General features: G+C 48.1%; 1 long non-coding RNA gene across 2 annotated transcripts; it reads left to right on the top strand.

Moving 5' to 3' along the window:
- The first annotated feature begins 13561 nt into the window (after positions 1-13561).
- Positions 13562-19661, top strand: LOC121476816. 2 transcript variants are annotated; one of them, XR_005984041.1, is made up of 5 exons: positions 13562-13930; positions 14103-14211; positions 14954-15052; positions 15224-15315; positions 18377-19661. It is a non-coding gene; the product is annotated as an uncharacterized LOC121476816 (long non-coding RNA). The 2 variants fall into 2 exon arrangements; XR_005984040.1 differs by having other exon boundaries at positions 14954-15315.
- Positions 19662-21177: the final 1516 nt, after the last annotated feature.

The following is a 21177-nucleotide window of genomic DNA, read 5'->3' as shown; positions in this document are numbered from 1 at the left end:
AAATTTAGGTCCGTGGGATAAGATAACTGAGATCAAATTTAAAGCAGTGTTTTATTCTTACCCGTCACTTATATTCCTTCTTAGGAGTCCAGAATCAAGTGGCACGTCGATATGCCTTATAACACCTCTGGGAGGTTCATGTCAGCATCTTCATTGCACAAGTGAGACAACAGGCTGAGAGAAGAGAAATAACCTAAGTTCCCACGGGCCGTGCACGGGAGAGCTGGAGTTGGCATTCAAGGCTGCCGGCCTCCAAAGCCCGTGCTCCTGGTCCCTACCCGTGTGATATCTTTTTGAGGTGATACAAGCAGAACCAATTCTAGCTTGTAAGTGCTGGTCGTACTTTTGCAGTATTGGGCCGAATGCCTTCTCCCTTGTTCTCTTGCATCGGCTTGAGGAAGTTTCTGTGGCTTAGGCACTGCTTGAAGGGCTCCGTGTCCAGGCTGCTGTGTTTGCAAGACACTGGTATGTGTGTGTGTGTGTGTGTGTGTGTGTGTGTGTGTGTGAGAGGTACATCTTTAATGTTGAGGAAGGAAGAGTGCGCAGCAGCTGCCAGGAAGTGATGCTTTTGACTTTTCGTTTTGAGGAAGAATGAGGCAATATAAATAGCCACTCTATAGGTTTGGCTGAGATGCGGTTCCTCCCCACTGTGGTGGTAGTTGCATCTTCCCAGTGAGGTGCCCGTGAGAGCCCAGAAGCAGTTTCAGCTCATGTGCAGCACCCTGTGGGGACGTGATTATTTTTGACATATGTTGCTCTTTAATGGGTCTTATTCACTGTCCTGGTTTTTCCGTGCAACTCTGCTGGCTGCTGGAAAGAAGATGAAGACTTGGTCTTTCTCATCAGATTCTCACCCGCCATGAGGCATCCAGTTGCAGTACTACGATCGCAATGACTAATTTTTCCTATACACTGTTCACTTGGAAAGTTCTAGTAACGTGTCCTTTACAGTCATGATTCTCAGTTGCAGGTAGGGACTGACAGCAGGGGACATGGAGCGAAGAAGGATGAGGCATCTCAGAGACGTTCTAGTGGGTTGACTGGGGTGAGAATTATTGGATCCATTCCCAGATCTGCCACTTTCTATTTGTGTGAGTCTGGGCAAGCTACTTAAATGCTCTGTGCCTCTGTTTGTAAAATGGGGGAATAATAAATACATGTTGTCAGTTTGGGATTAGACGTGAAAAATGAAGCACCCAGCAGAGGGTCTGGTACAAGTAATTTTTAAGTGGTAATAATTAGATCTAGACAAATTAAAAACTTATTTTCTGGGCACCTGGATGGCTCAGGGGTTGAGTGTCTGCCTTTGGCTCAGGTTGTGATCCCAGGGTCTGGGATCGGGTCCCACATCGGAGCCTGCTTCTCCCTCTGTCTGTGTCTCTGCCTCTCTCTGCGTGTCTCTCATGAGTAACTAAATAAATCTTTTTGAAAAAAACCTATTTTCTGTGTCTCTTTGGGTAAGTTACTCTGTGTCTCAGTTTAGCATGAGAGTTAGAACGATGCCTGCTAGTGTGGCTTGATTTGGCACCCACCCCACCATCACCAAAAAGAAATATTGACGTTTTTGTTCCAGGTACCTAAGAATATGACCTTACTTGGAAATAGGTCTTTGACGATGTAATTAAGATGAGGTCATATTGGATTGGGTGAATCCTCATCCAATGACTGGCATTCTTATAAGAAAAGGGAAATCTGGGGATCCCTGGGTGGCGCAGCGGTTTAGCGCCTGCCTTTGGCCCAGGGCGCGATCCTGGAGACCCGGGATCGAATCCCACGTCGGGCTCCCGGTGCATGGAGCCTGCTTCTCCCTCTGCCTATGTCTCTGCCTCTCTCCCTCTCTCTCTCTCTCTGTGACTATCATAAATAAATAAAAATTAAAAAAAAAAAAGAAAAGGGAAATCTGGACATGGGAGAAATCACAGGGAGAATGCCATGAGAAGGGAGACAAACACTGGGGCCTTGGGTCTAATATGCCCAGAAACAGTGAAGACTGCTGGCAAGCAGCAGACGCTAGAAGGGAGGTGCAGAGCAAGTTCTCCCTCGCAGCCTCAGGATGGAACCAACCTGGCCCACACCTTGACTTTGGATTTCTAACATCCAGAATTGGGAGACAATAAATGTCTGTTGTTTTAACCCACTCGATTTGCAGTCATCTGTTGCCACAGCCCCGGGAAACCAAATGCTCCCACATTGGGGTTGTCAGGAGGGCTAAATGGTGAGTGATTGGCACAGTTCCTGGCATCCTCTGGTTCTGGGTCTCTCGCCTTCAGGAGTCAAGACCCGGAGAATGGACTCCAAACGGTAACAACAGCATAGAAACGACACCATCTATCGATCTGTGCGTGGGGTTACGGACGGAGATCCCCAAACACAGCAACGCGTCTGAGCACCACCTCCACCTCTTCTACTTCCACTCTCGAGGGTTGGAGAGAACCGCCACCCTCAGGTGCAGGGACGGGGAGGACAGCCACGAGCTTGGAGGGTGCTAGTTTGAATCATCATGAGGGTGGCTGGGGAGTGGCTGTTACCTCACGTTAAAAAACAAGCGAATCCATCTTGATTTTCAGAATTCACAGAAATTGGAATATACCTTCAGACCAATCTTGGGTGAGGCGCTGATTGGGAGCACAAAAAAGGCCCCTCCTTTCCCTCATTGCCTACAGAGGGCTGGAGGGGGATTGGTGCTCACTGCCGGCCACACTCAGGGGTGTCTGTGTGTAATGGGCGACGGATTCTGGTGGCCCTGACCTCTCCCAGGTTCTTGTGGGAGGACCTCAGATGGGAAGAGAGACTGTCAAATAGAAGGTGTCGTGGTGTCACTTTTGTCGCCCTTTGCCGTAGGTGCTTAGAGCATCAGTCTAGGAGAAGGTTCCAACTTCAGATCAAGTCTGAGGCATCACTGGGACATCCATCAGTCAGAGAAGATCCGTGTTGCTGAGGAGAAAGCTCCATTATGGAGACTATGAAGGAGATAAGCAGAATGTCTGTCCAAGTATGAACTGGAGGCTGAGGACATGCCAGGGAGTAACTGGGCGGTGTTGCCGCCCGGCCCTGTGGGTCGGAAGCAGGGTGCAGGCTCACTGATCAAGGGACCTATGGTCACCCCTGAGGTAGGGGGGGATGGGGGGGCAGGGTGGCAGGTAGATTAAGTCTAACTCAGAGAGCAGGTTGAGTCAAAGCACTGTAGGAGCAGCAGGATCTATGTGGGACACCACAGGTGCTTCTGGAAACTAGTCCTTGGAGGCTCAGCCAGACTCCACAGGGAAGGGAGGGAGTCAAGAGGCTCCAGCAGAGGAAGAGCAGCCCGGGAGACCAAGCATCCGGCCCACCACAGGCTCCTCTGGGGAAGGACCAGTAGGCAGGCCTAGAATGGAGGGATTTGGCCTAGAGTGGAGGGATTTGGCTAGGGATGAAGCCAGAAAGGTTAGCAGGACTCAGAACATGTTGCCAGTGAGCATGATGGGCTTTGGATTCTAAGGGAGGCAGGGAAGCTTTGAAGGATTTTGAGAGCGAGCAAGAGGGAGAGAGAGGCTCACAATTCAACCTATGCATAGGAAGATAATGCTGGGTCCGGGTTGAGGATGGGTGGGCAATTGCAGGCTGACCAACCGACCAGATGAGGCTCTGAACAAGGGCTGTCATGGAAGAAATGGGAGGGGAGAGATGCTGGAACAGGTGGGGAGGAGCTGGTGGGAGGGGAACAAGGTACTCATCTCAGGCATAAAGTTCAAGGGAACCCGAAAACTCAAGACTCGAGAGAAATCATGTTTTGGGCAATATTTTAAAAAAATAATGTCAAAAAATTCACCATGAACAAAATATCAACATTTCTTTTTTATTTTGTTTTATTTATTTATTTGAGAGTGAGATATAACAAGAGAGAGCACGAACAGGCTGGGACCCTGGGATCATGACCTGAGCCGAAGGTGGATGCTTAACCTACTGAGCCACTCAGGCCCCTCAAAATATCAACATTTCAAATAAAGACAGGATCCTACCGTGGACTGGCTCACCTTGGCCTCAGGCATCTGCCCCAGATCCCAGCTCCGGGGAAGAACACAGGAGACACTGTGACCATGGGCAATATGTTGAAAACTGAGGACGTTGGGCGGGAAGTAGGAGGGGAAAGGCCACCAGAAACATTTGCAGAGCCCCTGCCAGAAAACAAATAGAGGCCCATGTGCCAGAGCATTAAATATGTAAAAATTACACAAGATTTATTTTATCCTCTTCCCTTGATGACCAGACCTTCATCAGGACCTTGGGGGAGGCAGGTTTGAGTCCAGAACCTCAGACTCCTTGGTGTCATGCTCTGGATCACAAGGGCTCAGGGCTAGCCTCTGAGGCCTGACCTCTTTCTCTTCTTGTCTCTGACTCCATCCCACAGGCCATCTTGGCTTTGGTCTTGGTCTTGGTCTTGGGGCAACACAGTTCACCTTCAAGACACTGGACCAAGGGCAAGGTCCTGATTGTCCTCCGCGAGTGGTCTGGGGCCACAGGGGAGGAAATGCTGAGGTTCCCCAGAGCACCATCTGGAGGGAGGGGCGGGGGCTGTATAGGAAGGTTTGTCCCCTGGGCCTTTGTTCCATCACCTGTGGGGAGGGACGGAGCCAGAGGAAGGCCACACGGCAGGGCCTCTGGTTTCTAGATCTAAATGCACAGTGACCTTGGGTAGGGGGTGCAGGAGGTAGGGATACAGCAAGATGAGGGTGAGGGGCAGCCCGGGGACAAGAGAAGCCTGGAGATGCAGGCAGAGGCCCGAAAAGCACAGAGGAAAGGGCAGGATTTGTCTAAGCTCTACGGTTAATTTCTTGGTTCCTTAGACCTCTCGACAAGGGCGCTGCCCCTGAGGGTGGAAGCGGAAGAGGTGGCTTTTCTCAGTTTTACCCTGAGACTTTCCAGTTGTGTTTGCAGTCGACCTACCGTGGCATCCCTCACCAAAGCACTATTTTAGTGTCTAGTGAAGTGAAAAGGGCCATTTCTCGTTTCACACCAGTTGGGGAATTGTTTATTTAAAGACAGAGCTCGTTTTACGGAAGCATGCTTGGGAAGGATGTTGACAAATGAGACGATGTGATTCTCTACTTCACTCCCTTTTGGAGGTGACCTGAGAAGGCTCGTGCTGGAGGATCCCTATATGCCGTGTTTGGCTGAGGTTGAACCCCCCGAGACCTGGTGGCAAGCCTGAAGTCCCAGTTCCTCCCTGTGAGTCTGCAAGGTTCTTTCAGCAAGAAGAGGAACCCGGGGTGCAGAGGGTGCTGCATGGAGGTATTAGATCTCCAGACCTGGTGGCCAGGGTCAGGGGCCTGCCTGCATACTAGCTTTCCACTCGCACAGTTCTCCGGCCACCACCCTAGGCAGAGGTAGAGAAGCTTCTAATTGCTCATTTGAGGAGCATCCCCTTTTGCCACTTCCCTACCCGTATTATTATTATTTTTTAGATTTTTATTTATTCATGAGAGACACAGGCAGAGGGAGAAGTAGGCTCCATGCAGGGAGCCCGATCCGGGACCTGATCCCAGGACCCTGGGATCACGCCCTGATCCCGGCTCAGACGCTCAACTGCTGAGCCACCCAGGCATCCCCTCCTACCCATATTACATCGATCTCATCCTCAGTCCCAACCACTTTAGCAAATTTCAACATTAAAAGCAAAATAACAAAAAAAAATAAAAACAAAAAAAAATAAAATAAAATAAAATAAAAAAAATAAATAAAAGCAAAATAACGAAGCCATCCAGTAGGGTATATGTTGACCAAGTACTATTGGCAGACACATAGAGACGCCCTTGGGCTTCACTGTAGATCTTTCCCCTGTGCTCTGCTTATTATGGATTCCACGGGTGCCAGACAGAAGCGCATCGCCGTACCACTGAAGGTGGAAGGCCCTGGGGGACAGATTCTCTGTCCATATCCAACAGGAAATGGCTTACGAGCAGCCGGGAGACAATCTTTATTAAAGCGAGTTGATAGACAACGGCCTCCGTCATCAGCCATGGGGCTGTACAGAAGCCGAGAAGAGAGGGGTGTCTACAGCCTGTGGCCCGCCCGTCAACATCAGGCTCCCCTCCTCATGGGCACACGGTGAAGCTACATGCTCTAGCCCACTTGCCGCTGGGGGAGCCAATGCGGGATCGAGATACAAGTAGAGGTGCTGCACGCTCCTTCCAGTCTGGCCCTATACGTCCTGCTTGCCTTTCCCCTCTCTCAATCCTCTCTGACCATCTAGAAGCAAAGGGCTACACATGGGAAAAAACCCAAAACCCTGAGTGATTGTTGGAAGGAGACCTACTCCTAAGAATGGCATCTGCCGTGGACTTGGCGTGATTCAAAGCGAACTTCGATTTTGTTCGGTTACAGAGATTTGCTAGTAGTGCCTGTTACTGCAGCATAACGCGGCCTTTCCTGACTAATGTAGGCGGTCCCGATGCCCATGGTCAAGTGGATCAGCGGGAGGGGACAGGTTCGTCATACAGACGGCAGAAGCTATTCATTCCACTGTTGGTCATCCGCTATCATCCAGTATCCCTTATATTAAAAAATAAATGAATAAGCAGAGGGAAAGAAATTCTTTGACTTCGCATTCATCTCCACCGTCACTTTTTTTTTTATTTTTTAAAGATTTTTATTTATTTATGAGAGACAGAGGCAGACATATAGGCAGAGGGAGAAGCAGGCGGATGCGGGACTCGATCCCAGGACCCCGGGGTCACGCCCTGAGCTAAAGGCAGATGCTCAACCGCTGAGTCACCCGAGTGTCCCTCCATTGTTCCCTCTACGTTCTTTTCGCAGCTTTTTTCAAAGAAGAATCTTTAATTTTTGTCTTTATTTCCCACTCCTCTTCTTTTTCTTTTTTGCTTAATCCAACAGAGTTTCTATTTCAACTCTTCCACTCAAACTGTCCAGGTCACTAATAATATCTTTGTTACCACGTTCAATAGTCATGTCATTGCTTTCATCTTAGTCTGTCCCTTAGGAGGATCTGCCATGGTTGCCTGTGTATGTTTTCTTAAAAGCCATGATTATAATTTTATTTTAACAATATGTTAACTGCCCAAATGGAAAAACTAGACCAGAATGAGATTTACCATGTTTATTTAATGGTGAATATCTCCAAATAGTGAGACTGGAAAAATCTCTTTTCAGGCAGCCCCGGTGGTGCAGCGGTTTAGCGCCGCCTTCAGCCCAGAACATGATGCTGGAGACCCGGGATCCAGTCCCACGTCGGGCTCCCTGCATGGAGCCTGCTTCTCCCTCTGCCTGTGACTCTGCCTCTCTCTCTCTCTCTATGAATAAATAAATAAAATATTTTTTAAAAAAAAATCTCTTTTCTAAGCTCTCCTGTCTAGAGGATGCATCATTTTGAAAATCACGTCTGCACTACAACCATGTTTTTTTTCCTAAGAGTTTGCTTTGCAAACTCTCATAACTTGTCTTGGGAATGAGAAGGTGATTGGCCCATGAGCATGAGGAAAATGCGAAGCAGAGGATTAAGTCAGGAAACCCACATTTGAAGGCTGCTGGCTCAGATGCTTTCAGGTTGTGTCATGTTGACCAGAGCCTTTAATCTCTTCACGTCTTTTCTTCTTTATCTGGAAGGCGAGGTAGCACCTCGCAAGCATCCACCTTGCAGGGTTGGTTTGAGCATCAAATAAGATAATATTAGCACAAGTGCTACAGAGCTAGGACTTAGAACACCTACTCTCCTCTGATGCGAAAGCTCAGAGAAAACCAGTGCTTGTGGTTTCTACTCTCAAAGCACATGTGAACCACTACTGGCTTTCTGTGAGCTAACGTGACATTTTGACCACTTCCTGGCCATCTTCCAGGATACACGTCACCGTCTTGGCCAGTCATCTATCCAGGGGGCTGCTCTTGGTGGCCGGGGTGAACTCAGAGAGTCACTTCCCAACCAACCCTCTTTCGTTGCCAAAGCCTGCATCATCGGCTAACATTGAAAAATGTTGGATGTCTACTTTTTGTACATCCGGGGCCTGGTAAGACGATGCTTAAAAATATGTCATTTTTCTCAACCTAGAGTTCAAGCCAGCAAGTCACTGGAAAGATTTGTTACTACAGAAATGATCATTAAGTAGCCTGTGATCACTGGTTTGTAAATGTAGGTCAGTGCGCCAGTCTCCCCTGGGAAACAGGTGTGTTTTAGTACCTGCCGGAGGTGAATTAGTGATCACGCTCCAAACCCTCAGAGTGGACACTCTCATTCTATACAATATTTTCTCCAACAAATTTCCACTTGGGAGAACCTTCTTTCCTGGACCCAGATGTATGAAAAAGAAATACTTCCAATGCCTTGGGCATGCGACTTGGGTTTGGTGGCTTGCTAGATCTGTGGGCCAGTAGCCACCCTCACCTGTAGAGGTCGTGATGGGATATAATCGAGACCCTGTATGTGAAAGCATTTGCAGCCTGTAAAATGCCGCTCAAATGTTGTCTTTTTCAGACACCCCATACATGGTTGAGGACTTTCTCTAATGAAGACAGCAGGAAGGTGATTCACAATCCAAAGTGCATTTTTCCGTGGCTTTTATGCCTGAGATCCGTCTCTGACTTTTAGCCTGAGAGGAGAAACCAGAGGAGATCCGGAGGTGTCTCTTTTTATGAACATGGATTATGGTAGCTGTGTGGGACCCGGGGTGTGGGTGACGGTAAGGACCACCGTGTGTGCGTGGGGAGGCCCGGGAAGGGGGACAAGCCCAACTCACCCGCTAATAGCTCTTCCCTCGGCCTTCTCAGCTGAATGAACTTCTTCTAATTGGTAATGTGCTCTCCCAATCCTGTGCCAACTCAGAGCCGGGGGCAGGTGAGGGCTCCACACAATAATTCTCCGTGCTCGTGGCTTTGTTTCTGATCAACAGCATCAGAGCCTGTGCTGTCTGGTAAACAGAAGGAAATTAATATTTATCATTTATCTGTTATGTAGTAGAGACGGAGGCTTTATGTCTTAAAATAAGTGGCCAGAAAGTGTCCCTGGGGAGGTGACATTGATTCTAAGTTTTAAGTAACACAGAGGAGACAGACTGCAGAGACTGGGGTCCAGAGCAACCTTTTGGCAGAAAGAATGGCAAATACAGAAGATCCAAGGGGCACAAAGGAGCCTTTCTCGTGAAAAAAAAAAAAAAAAACAGACAGAAGGTCGTGGTTGGAGGAACCCAGAGGTCAGAGCAGGCAGGAGCTAGATGAGGTGGGGCTGCCCAGGCCATGCTAAGAGTCTGCATTTGACCCTGGGGGACCGCCGGGGGTTGCACGAAGGGGAGTATGTGCTCTGCCCTCCTTGAAGGTGATCACCTGGAGAAGAAAGTGTGTAGGGAAGGAAACAGTGGCAGGTGATTAGCTGGAAGTGGCTCCAGGGCCAGGTGAGAGATCACCATGCCCGGATATCTGTGGTGGTGGTGGCGGTTGAGGGAAGTCAGTGGTCTGTTGGTTAAGCATCAACACTGCAATTAAGACCTTGAAATATGGGCACTTGGGTGGCTCAATGGTTGACCATCTATCTTTGGCTCAGGTCATGATCTCTGGGGTCCTGGGATCGAGTCCCACATGGGGCTCCCCGCAGGGAGCCTGCTTCTCCCTCTGCCTGTGTCTCTGCCTCTCTCTGTGTGTCTCTCGTGAATAAATAAATAAAATCTTTATTTAAAAAAAAAAAGACCTTGAAATATGCTCTCATGGGAGGTGAACCAAAATTATGTCTTTGGCCATGATCACAACTAGGCACCAACTTAGCACATGGGGAGATGGATTGAGACTGAAATCTCTCTCTCTCCTTTATTTCTCCAACTGTTAAATTGTTTAGGAAAGAGAGGGGGAAATCCTCCACTTCTACAGCAGATGGCAGCATCGCTTTGGGTTCCACACATCACGAGCCTCACGCAAAGCAGCAGGCCCAGCAAGGGGACCAAAATCAAGTGTTTCTAGCTCATCGCGGTGTCCCCACGGGAAGAAAAGCACTTACTCAGTCTTTATCCTTGTCTAGAAAATCACCCTTTAGGAAGATGGTTGATCAGATTCTGCTTTATATATGTCATTTTCCCAAAAGGGCAACACGTCGCCTTTTGAAAAGGAAGAGTTGGTTTTCCTGTCTTTCCAGTCATTACAGAGCTTGTTCTGAGACGGGGCTAGGTGGGGAAGACAAGGGAGAGGCCCAGAGTCAGGCTCCCATAAATCCCAAAGACACCGAGAGGACCCAGAGTCAGGCTCCTACCCACCCTAAGGAAACAGAGATAAGACAGTGAAAATAATAATAATAATAATAATAATAATAATTAATAATAATAATAATAAACCTGGCTCCCTAGCTCCAAAATGTTAGGGAGTATCTTCCTTTAATGGTTACCAAGTAATCATAGAAACTCATCAGACCTTGAAGAAATAAGTCATTAAGGATGATATTAAAAAAAAATAATAAGATGATATCAATAGTCCTGCTCAAACCAAGATGGCACGAGGATCTCAAGGCTTTGGGTTCCCTGGCTAGGTTCTCAATAAAAGGCCAGCCGAAAAGCTCTCAGTGGCAACCCTGTCGGGACTCCTCTCACTTCCAGAGCTTTCTCTGCATCTTTGCTTACTAAACTCCTATGGCTTTACTCATTCTCCATTGTCCCTGAGATTCATCCTTCGACTCCAGGAGACAAGAACCTAGCTCTCCCGTGTCAGTACTGTGCCCTGGGTGGTTCCCCGCCAAGTCCACGGTGTCTTTATCACCTTAACGGCAAGGCTCCCAGAGCTGTGTTTTCAGCCTTGTGGGGATGGGGGGGCAGGGGTGGGGTGGGGGGCTCTGGGTCCAGGCCTCTTGGATTTCAAAGCTGGCTCCCATACTTACTAGTTCTGTGGCCTCGTGCAACTTATCTGATGCTTGTGTCTCAGTTTCCTCATCTGCAGACGGGCATCATAGCAGTGCCTGCCACGCGAGCTTGTGGACATGAACCTGGGGCAGGATGGCAGGGTTTTTGTCTCCCGAGTCGGAGAGCGGGTCTCACAGACACAACGGGGGGGTGGGAGGGGTTGGGGGGGAGGTTGGGGGGGAAGTGAACATCTACTAAGTGAGGGTGGGAGCGGCAAGGAAAGGAAAAGCTCTCTGGGGAGAGGTCCCCAGTGGGCTGCCACGGAGAGTGTTCAGGGCTGGCCTTTCATGGAGAACTTGACCAGGAAGCTGTGGCCTCGGGAGTCTTGTGCCATCTGGGTTTGAGCAGGGACTGGTGGCAATGGCCTTAATGACTTACTTCTTTGAGGTTTGCCCATTTTCTGTGATTACAGTGTAGACGCCAAAGAAATGCACAGGGCCCAGCACGCAGGGCCGAGTGGTCTGGTCTAGTCCCTTATCTCTCCTTTACTCTATCTAAGCAGCTTCTGCCTACCAGGAATAGTTTTAGGGCCTGGTCAGGGGCCCCCATCGCTCCCTGCCTATACCTTAACCCTTTCCTTACTCAAAATGAGTTATAAGGGCAAAGCATGAAGAGCAGCGCTGGCCCCGTGGCAAGCACAGTGGGAACGGCAGCTAGCCTTGTCCACACTGTGTGGGCACCTCCTGGGCAAGCACAGCTCTCTCTAGAGCACCATGTGGACCGGAAGCAACTGGCCATAGACTATCCCCCTAATCTTCCAAGGTTAGCATCTAGGGGGTTGAAACCCAAAGTTGCAGTGGACTGAGAAAGGCATAAAGTGTGTCCCTGCTTCTGGAATGATCTATACGCTAGCCCATGGAGAGGAAGGGTAGGTACTAAGTTTATACCTCATCCAACCTCCCCCTCCTCTGGGTCCTCCTGACCTCAGAATTTGGCCTCTGCTTGAGGAGCACTCTAGAAAGCACAGCATTTGCTCTCTAAGACTCCATCGGACCCCCTATTATCTACGCACCTGATCCTGAGTCCACATCACATCAGCCTCAGTAGATGGAACCTGCCTCCATTCCAAAGGTTCCTCGGGGGAAAAAGAGACACAGGATGTTACCTTTGGCCCTCAATACTACCATTGTTGGGGAGCCCATGAGGAAGGGGACTTCAGGGGAATTCTTAAGGAAAAGGGATTCTTTCTGAACTTAGCCTCCCAGTGCTTTTGGTTGGAAAAGAGAAATTCATTGCAGTATGACCTTGACGGCGGGGTCAGTCATGAGCTGGTCTTTCTTTTGACGAGTGTCTGAGTCCCCGGGTCCACCAGCTGCATCAATAGGAGGAAAACACGCGGCTGGAGGATTTGAGTATCTGTGAAACAGCGGCGGTGACCAAGGTAAGGGCTTCACGGACCTGCCTCTGGATCCTGCCCTCAGCCCCCATTGTCAGAGTCACCCAGGAGGTGCTAGGACAGGCCCGAAGCCCCTGTGGAAATGGCTCTTACAGGCATCACCCCAGTGACCTAACTGACATGAGCAAGTCACCTCACCTCCCTGGGTCTTCATTTCCTCGCCTACAAGCCGAGCATCAGTGAGCTAGGACGGTGTTTCCAGAAGTGAGTGCCCTGCAGCATTAGTCCTTTGAGTCGCTCCATGAAGACAAGAACTCGATGGCCTAAAACAAGGGGTCACCAGGTGCGCTGTTGCCCCTCACATTTGGCAATGTCTGGAGCCATTTTTGGTGGTCACAACGTGAGGAGAGGGCAGGGGTGCTCCTGGCATCTAGTGGGCAGAGGCGAGGGATGGGGCTAATTGTCCTGCCACCCACAAGAAAGGTCCCACAGCAAAGAGCCACCTGGCCCGATATGCTCTGACGTAGAGGAACTAAAGAGAAACTAAAGAGTTGGGGGTATACGTGACACATTCGATCACGTTCTTTCTCATTATTCTATCTCATTCTTTCTTTCACCCGAGCGTAATGAAGGCAGGGGGCTGCGTCACCATAAATGTTCTTCAACTTGGAATTGGTCAAACTTGTTTGATCTTGGACCCCTGGGTCTCCGCACCCCCACCAACCTGCTCCCATAACCTTACCACCCTTCTGCGGACCCGCCTCTAGAGTGGGCCAAGCGGGGGGGAGATGCTGGCTAGGGGATCCCTAAAGTAGTTTTCCACTTCTGACAACCTCTTAAAGACATTTTCCTCTGATGGGACACGGTAGTGGTGAGTTCTGAAGACAGCTTGGAATCCCGCTGCCTGAGTTCAGGGCTGGGGTGGGAGCTGGGCGGCCTTGGACAAGGCATCTCTAAAATGGCAGAAGTAGCACGGCTCCCTCCATGGGGGTGCTGCAAGGGTGGAGGGGGTAAGCCTGGTGCGGCCTGCAGGTCGGCATCCAAGGCCCCGATCAAGGTCAACCCTTAATATTTAGGTGCTTGCCTCGTTGCTATTTTGATTTTGCCATTTCCTGACGACGTCATTTCCTGGCTCTATGGCAGGTCAGATCTGCTCACGAGAGGGCGCTGGCAACCCAGCCTAGGCCGAGAAGGTTCTTAGATCTCCTAGGAAGGCCAGGCCCCTTTGGGGGTATTCAGGTCTGATTTCTCAAGAGCCGCAGAACCGCAGATGGCGGGGCTGGAAGAGAGCCCGCGGATGATTTAATCCACTCTTTGGATTTTGCAATTCTCAGCCACGGGAGGTTAAAGGAGGAGCCGGTGAGTGGGACTCGGGAAACCGACCTAGTAGCAGGAAAACCAGCTTCGGGGATAGTCTCCGTGGTGCTGGGTGGCAGGACAGACAGTCTTATTTTTCTGGAAGCAGAGAAGCCATCCAATGGGTTAACAGCAATGCTGGGCTGAAAGGAAGGGAAACCACCGGTATGGCCATGGGCGGAGGGGGGGACCATGTGCCCTTGGACCACCTGGGAAGGGAGGGCTCCTGGGGCATAACTCCTCCACCTTTTGTTTTGTTTTGTTTCTGAAAGAAACCTGGGTCTCTAGTTTCCTGCACCTACATTGCTTAGTGGAGATAAAGAGAGTTTTGAAGGCTCCATATCAGGTTGGAGACCCCATGACAACAGCAACATGGAAGGTGAAGGTCTCGGGAGTGCAATGTCCTTGTAAGAGAGCCTGCAGGGGTGCGGAGCAGGAGATGCTCCCCCTTCTCTCCCACCCCTCCCCCCTCCTTTTCCTCTTTCTCTTTCTTGGCTTTCCCTTCCTGCTTCTTAGCTCTAACAGTAAACACCTTTGTGATTTTGCAATAGCTTCAAGAATTACGGAAGTTGCGCACACAGTGCAGAGCGTACCCATTCGCCTCGGCCTAGCTTCCCCCCAGTGTGGGCATCTCACCAGCACTTCTCTGGGCGTATGTAGGTATGTGATTCCGAGACTTCTGTGAATAATGGCAGGAATGGTGCCCCTTTACCCCAAGCATTTCGGTGGGTAGTTTCAAAATAAATAAATAAATAAATAAGGACATAGTCTTACATAATCAGAAGTCAGTAAGGAAAATTAGAAAATGAATATTGATATAATGGCCCCTGGAATAAATTTTGAAGAGTAAGAAAAAGCTTTGAGGTGAAAACTGAGGAGAAGTAATTCTGGAGGGAGGAAGCAGCTCCCTTGCTTGGAGGTGAGAAAGCGTGTGGCCCTGGGGACCTGGTCGGCTGGCGTGGCCTCCGCTGAAGCCTGCGCACAGTGCGGTGGCTCATCTCCTGGCTCTGCTCGCCCCGTGCGCTCCTCAGCCTGCTACCATTTCCCTTTGTCTTCCCTTCTCCCCTCCTCCCTGGAGGGCCCCCACTCAGCCTCAGAGCCCAGTGGATGTACTTCCTCTCTCCAGCTGCTGGATGGTGGTAAGGAACACAGGTGCGGAGTCCAGTGGGCCTGGGTTCAAATCCTGCCTCTAGCATGTTAGCAAGTGAATAATCTTGGGCAAATAGCTAATGTCTCCGAGACCCAGTGCCCTCTTAAGAGGTGGTGGCTGGTGCCCCACTGCCTGTCACAGGTGTGGCAACTCTGGACAGGCTCCTCACTTCAAGACTGGCAGCCCGTCAAGTCCTTCCTGTGATTTCTGACTGTTTCTGGGCCTTAGTTCTCACGCTCTTCTCTCTTGCAGATTGCCCCACTATGCATGCTGCGTTAAATTCAGACATGGGGTTCGACTTCTTCCCCATTTTCAAAGAGGAATTCAACATACTCACCACTTTTGAGCTTAGTAAGCTCCTTGAAGATTGGAGGGGCTGTGGGAAGATACCGTGTGCCCACTGACTGGCCTTCTGCCCTCTTGGGGCCAGTGTGTCGGCCCCCTGGAACTCTGCTGCCACCCAGAGCCCGGGCATGCTCCCCCTTTGGTCCATTCATTAACCAAACTTCCCCCTTCCCACAGAAACGAAGATTAGGACAAAAAGTTGGATCTCAAGGTAGCTGGTTTGGAGGTGGCAGGACAGGTGACCCCGCGGTGGCCCTCACGGCTGTCTGGTAAGTGGCTTGTCAGATTAGTCCAGGTCCCACACCCCAGGGGCTGACCCACCCCCACCCTGCCTTCTACTTTCTCAACCCTTTTGACTACTCATTCTTAAGATCCTATGACATCGTCATCACTGTCACCTCCAAAATATATTTTTTAAGATTGATTTATTTATTTGAGAGAGAGAGAGAGACAATGTGCACGCAGGGTGGGGGAGGGAGGGGCAGAGAGAGGTAAGGAGAATCCCAGGCGGACTCCAAAGTGAACGCAAAACCAGATGCAACTCTCCATCGCATGATCCCAAAATCAAGACCTGAGCCAAAACCAAGAGTCGGTCACCCAACTGACCGTGCCACCCAGGCGCCCCTCACCTCTGAAATCTTAACTTCAAAGCCTCCTGCTGTCTGAGCATCATCCCTTGACCCCCCCAGACCACTTACTCCACTGTGATGCTTAATTTTATGTGTGACTGGATCAAGGGATCCCCAGCTGTCTGGTTAAACATGATTTTTTTTGGGGGGGGGGGTGTCTGTGAGGGTGTTTCCAGAAAAGATTAGCATTTGAATTGGTTGACTCAGTAAAGTAGATGGGCCTCCTGTGGTGGGTGGGCATCATTCCATCGGTTGAGGGCTTGAAGTGAACAAAAATATGGAGGAAGGAGGAACTCACAACCCCCCTTTCTTTTCTGCCTTGCTGTTTCAACTGGGACATCTCGTCTCATCTCCTCTTGCCCTTGAACTAGGATTTACATCACGGGGCCCCTGGTTCTCAGGTCTTCTGACTTGGGCCGAATTATACCACTGGTTTTCTTGGGTCTCCAGCTGGCAGATGGCAGGCCCTGGGACTTCTCAGCTCTCATAGTCACACGAACCACTTCTTCACGATAAATTTCTTTTATATCCTGTTGTCTGTATTTCTCTGGAAGACACGAATACTTCTGTTATCCTCACTCCAGCAATTCTTCAACACTATTGAATCCCTCACTATCTTGGCCCTTATTCTTCTCATCATCAGTCACCCCATATATTCAGTCCTCTGACCTCATCTTTCTCTACCTCGTCCCCATCGGCTGGGCTTCAGCCACACCGGCCTCCTCTCTCACATCCTGTAGAAAAATCTAGCCTTGGTGTTCATTGTTTCCTCTGCCTACAGTATCGCCCCACTTTTTGCGTTTTGTTTTTTAGCTAAAAGCAATTTGTGATGAATACATGCAATATTTATAAGATACATATCACGTTTAAAGAAAAACAACATACCTTATATTCATGTACCCACCAATCATCAGCCATTTAACTGTCAAACTTGTGAGCTCCTCCCTGATCCCAACCCACTCTGAGATAAATGCTAGCCTGAATTTTGTATCGAGCATCCTCTTGCTTTTCTTTATGGTTGGTTGGTCTGTATCTCTAAACAGGGTTTAGATTGCGTGTTAATGAAATCATAGTATTTCTGCCACTTGCTTCTTTTTCACTCTGTTCTATGTTCCTGAGGTTCATCATGATGTTGAATGGGGGTGTAAGGCATGCCTTTTTCGCTGCTATATCGTATTTTATTGCACTAAAATATCAAGATGCAATTATCGATTTTATAGCCTACCATTGGTGGACATTGAGCCTATCCCACCTTTTGCTGTTACAACAAAACTACGAACATTCTCAGACACATCTCCTAGTACACATGTAAAAGTTTCTCTGTGGCACATACCTAGGTGTGGACTAGTCGTTTGGAGGATATAAGCATGTCACTACTTTCCAGGTAACACAGAATTACTTTCAAACTGGTTGCACCAATTTGTCCTCCCTTCAGCCGTGAATAAGAATTCCTGTTGCTCTATATCCTTGCCAATATTTGGCATCGCCGAACTTTTGAATTTTTGCCAGTCTGATAGGTATTAAAGTGATATGATAGCTCATTATGCTTTCAATTTGCATTTTGCTCATCATTTGCCTCGATCTCTGCAGGCTGGTTCCTTCCCTCTTTGTCATTCAAATTTGAACTTAAACAACCACCACCCCGGAGACAACTTTGTCACTCAACTACATTTATTTTAATTCTTACCATCTGATATTTCCTTTTCTCTCTTTTTAAAAAAATGTTTGTTGGCCTATTTTATTCCTTCCTACCCAGGCTTGTACATGGTAGCTCCTTCATAGATTTATTGCGTATTTGTTGAGCCAATGAATGGGCTAACTTCAGTTCTGTTCAGACCAATACCTACTGGTTAACGGTGCTGGCTTTCTTTGTGTTGGGTTCATGTCTCTCTTTCGTATTGCTTTCGTTCTCTTCTCATACATTCTCCATTGTCTTTGTTTCCATTACTGTCCACTTTTCTCTTTGTTTTTGTTTGTTTGTTTGTTTGTTTGTTTGTTTTTTCCACTTTTCTCTTTGGTCTCATTCTTGCTAAATTCTTTCTTCTTGGCAAGGTCTCTCTCTCTTGCTTACACCCTTGTTTCAGGTTCTCAACCTTCAGGAGACCCTACTCAGATCTTTCAAAACCAACTTCTCCTGTACCCAGCTCTCTCTCTCCCTGTTTGGCATCCTCTTGGGCAATGGTCACTCAGAAGCAGTCTGGATTCTAGACGACAAAGATGAGAAGACCAGACAAAAGCATCATTCATTCAAGTCATCTGCAAAGAACCCAGAGAAAGAGCCCTGTGGGTCCATGTCATTTGTTAGAGGTGATTAACTCTAGAGGCAAAAGTTACATACTGTCTGGAGCTCATTTCGATTTTAGCCTTCCCTCACGTATGCTGTCAAACTTCACAACCCTGGTATTGCAGTAGTAGGAAGTGAGGGTGAATGTACCTGGGAGATAGAGCGATATATCACCCAACAAAGTTTTAAAGGCAAATGAGGGGTAAAGAAATTAATTTTGAGTAGTGGAAGTAATCTTAACTTTGTGTGTGTGCGCGCGATACTTTTCTGAAATATACTACCATGTTACTTCTATATTTAAAATTCACTAGAACACAGATTCAGCTTTCATCATATTTTTCAAATGTTGTTCTAAACAGCAGTTATTGAATGCTGCATAAGCATGGCAGATTAACAACATGCTCCTTTCCCTCTTAGGATCTTATTAAAATGACTGGAGAGGAAAAAAGAAAATACAAAAGTCCAAGAGGACAAAGTGAATTGGATAAGAAACAGCATCAGATGAAAGAGACTTCAACAAAATTTGGGGCGCTAGAGGATTTGTAACTAATGTTGGTTACATGAGCTCCCTCTCGAGAGGGAGCACGGTGGCAAGTTGGGGTTTTATTTTCAGACCCACAGAAAGGTTCTGAACAAGTGTGAGGTGCCATGAGGCAAAAGGCTGAGAAGCCGGAATTTCCTAGAAATCTGTCGGGAGCGGTTAAGACACCCTTCCCTACCTTTGTGAAGTTTAGGCAACTGCCTTCTTGCTGGACTGAGAGACTGGAGGCTTATTCTTTAAAGAAATTGAACTTAAGAAACTCAGGAGAACCACAGTGAAGGAGAGTGGGGAGAGACAGGAGTATAAGCTGAAAACAGGGGAATTAAGTGAAAAATCTGCCCTTGGAATAGTAGGCTCTTCACTCCCTCCCCACACTCTGCTTTCAGGAAGTTGGCAGCCAGGCTTATAGTCCTCCCCAACCCTGGGGTGAAGATCAGAGGATTCTTTGCTGGACCCTTCAAATGGGCCTAGAGAAAAGATCCCAGATGCTGACACTGGAGGATCCTCCAATGAAAAAGCAAACTTGCTTATGATCTCCCTGAGATGAGGCCCTTAACCATCCACAACTAAGCTTCATGCTCAACTATGAGTCAATAGGCAACATTATCAGACATTTTTGAGTAGCTTCCAAAATGAAAGGGATAAGAGAAAGAGAGAGAGGGAGAGAAAGGACATTGAGGATACAGATTATGCTGAAAATAGGAAAAAATAACTTTAAAAAGTCAATGTTCTGTGGTGAAGGAGAAAGGATGAGATTATAAAGGGGCAGCACAAGGGGGATCTTAGTGGTGATGTATTTTATGGGATCGAATGACAGAGAATTATACGAACACTTTGCACCAATGTCAGTTCCTTAGTTTTGATATAATATTTCAAGTATGTAAGATGTAACCATCGGGGGATACTGGGCAAAGGGGTAAGAGGCACTTGGCACCTCCCTGTACTATCCTTGGAACTTCCTGCCAATTCTAGAATTACTTCATAATAAAAAGTTAAAAAAAAAAAAAAAACCGAAAAACCTAACATCCCCAATGAATTAAGAGAAGACATTGAATCCAAAACAGGAATGAGAGCCTGTAAAAGTAAGCAAAGGAAGAAACATTTCTTTGAGGTTAAGAATGATACTTTTCCAAAAAATTAAAAGGCTACGAGATCATATGGAAGAAATCTCACATAAAACAGAAGTGAAGTTATAGCAGTGGATGATGTGAAAAATAAAAGAGATAGATCCATCTAGAATGTTCAATATGAACTACCAAGACTTTCATACAGAAGAGAAAAAAAGAGGAGGAGGAAGTAGTGAAACGAGACAAAGCAATGCGACGAGATAAGCTCTGGGAACTGGAGGGCCGAGTTCCAGGTGACAGCGCTCACGGACTGCCCAGCGCAACAACCCAAGAAAGACTCACAGCAAGGCTCATCATTATGAGCTGCACGACACGAGAGATAAAGGTTCCAAAAACTTCTGGAGAGAGACCAAAATAATAATAATAAAAAAAAAAAACCCAGCAATCTACAAAGGCTCACACACCACATCCGATTGCCATCCAGAGTTAGCAGACAAGGGGCCTCGCTGAGCCGCAGCGCCCTTCCACCCTGAATTTATAAGCTACACACATTGAGGTGAGAAGAAAGGCATTTTCCGAGCCTTCACATGCATTGCCTTCCTTTTATACTTCCCTAGGAAACTACCAGAGTGTGTGGTCCATCAAAACAAAGGGATACATCAAGAAAGAGGAAGAAGGGGGTCCGGAAAAGAGAAGATCTAGCACAGGAGACGGAGACTGTCAGACGAGAAGTCCCGACATGGCAGTGGGCAAAAATGATGGGAGAAAACGTGTTCAACAAGTACGGGCGGGAGAATGTCCAACTTGGAGCAGGAGGCCAGGGCTCCCGAGAAAAAATGCTAAAAGTAGCTGATAGGTTTGGGTGCCTGGAATACGTTACTGCTGAGCACGTGACAATAACGAGGGGCATCTGGGATGGCTCAGCCATGCATTGGGTGGGCCTGCCCTGCAGCATAGTGATTTCACCAGTATGATTACTGGGTTTTAGAATTTTAGAGCTGGAAGGTGTCTTAGACATCATAAATCCATGGACTTGGACATCCAGATCCTTGGTTTTAAGGTTGAGGATCCCGAGAACCTGCAAGTTTTGGCACCTTGCCCCGGTATGCAGTGGCTGCAACGCCATATGAAGTAGAAGCCAGTTGTCTTGACTCTTTATTATTTATGACTAGTATTTTTTGAAATTCCTAAAGGAAGATGAATTTTCTCTGAGGCTCCTGCTGAAGAATCTTCAGGTTCCATGTGTTGTAGGGATTCAGGAGAGGGGCCAGGTTGTGTCCTGGGTAGGAGCGTAGTGTGGGGAGGCTGAGCACGGGCTTTCGAAACAGATCTGGGTCATGTTCCAGCTCTGTCTCTTACTAGGAGAGTATCTTTGGAAAAAGTGCAAAGTACTTACATTCTTAAAATTTCGGGCAGCCCGGGTGGCTCAGCGGTTTAGTGCCGCCTTCACGTCAGGGTGTGATCCTGGAGACCCGGGATCCAGTCCCACATCGGGCTCCCTGCATGGAGCCTGCTTCTCCCTCTGCCTGTGTCTCTGCCTCTCTCTCTCTGTGTCTCTCATGAGTAAATTTAAAAAATCTTAAATCTTAAAAAAAAAAAAATTCTTTAAG

Source organism: Vulpes lagopus, chromosome 16 (assembly GCF_018345385.1).
Source record: "Vulpes lagopus strain Blue_001 chromosome 16, ASM1834538v1, whole genome shotgun sequence".
Taxonomy (NCBI): domain Eukaryota; kingdom Metazoa; phylum Chordata; class Mammalia; order Carnivora; family Canidae; genus Vulpes; species Vulpes lagopus.
This window is presented reverse-complemented; position numbering and strand designations above follow the sequence as displayed.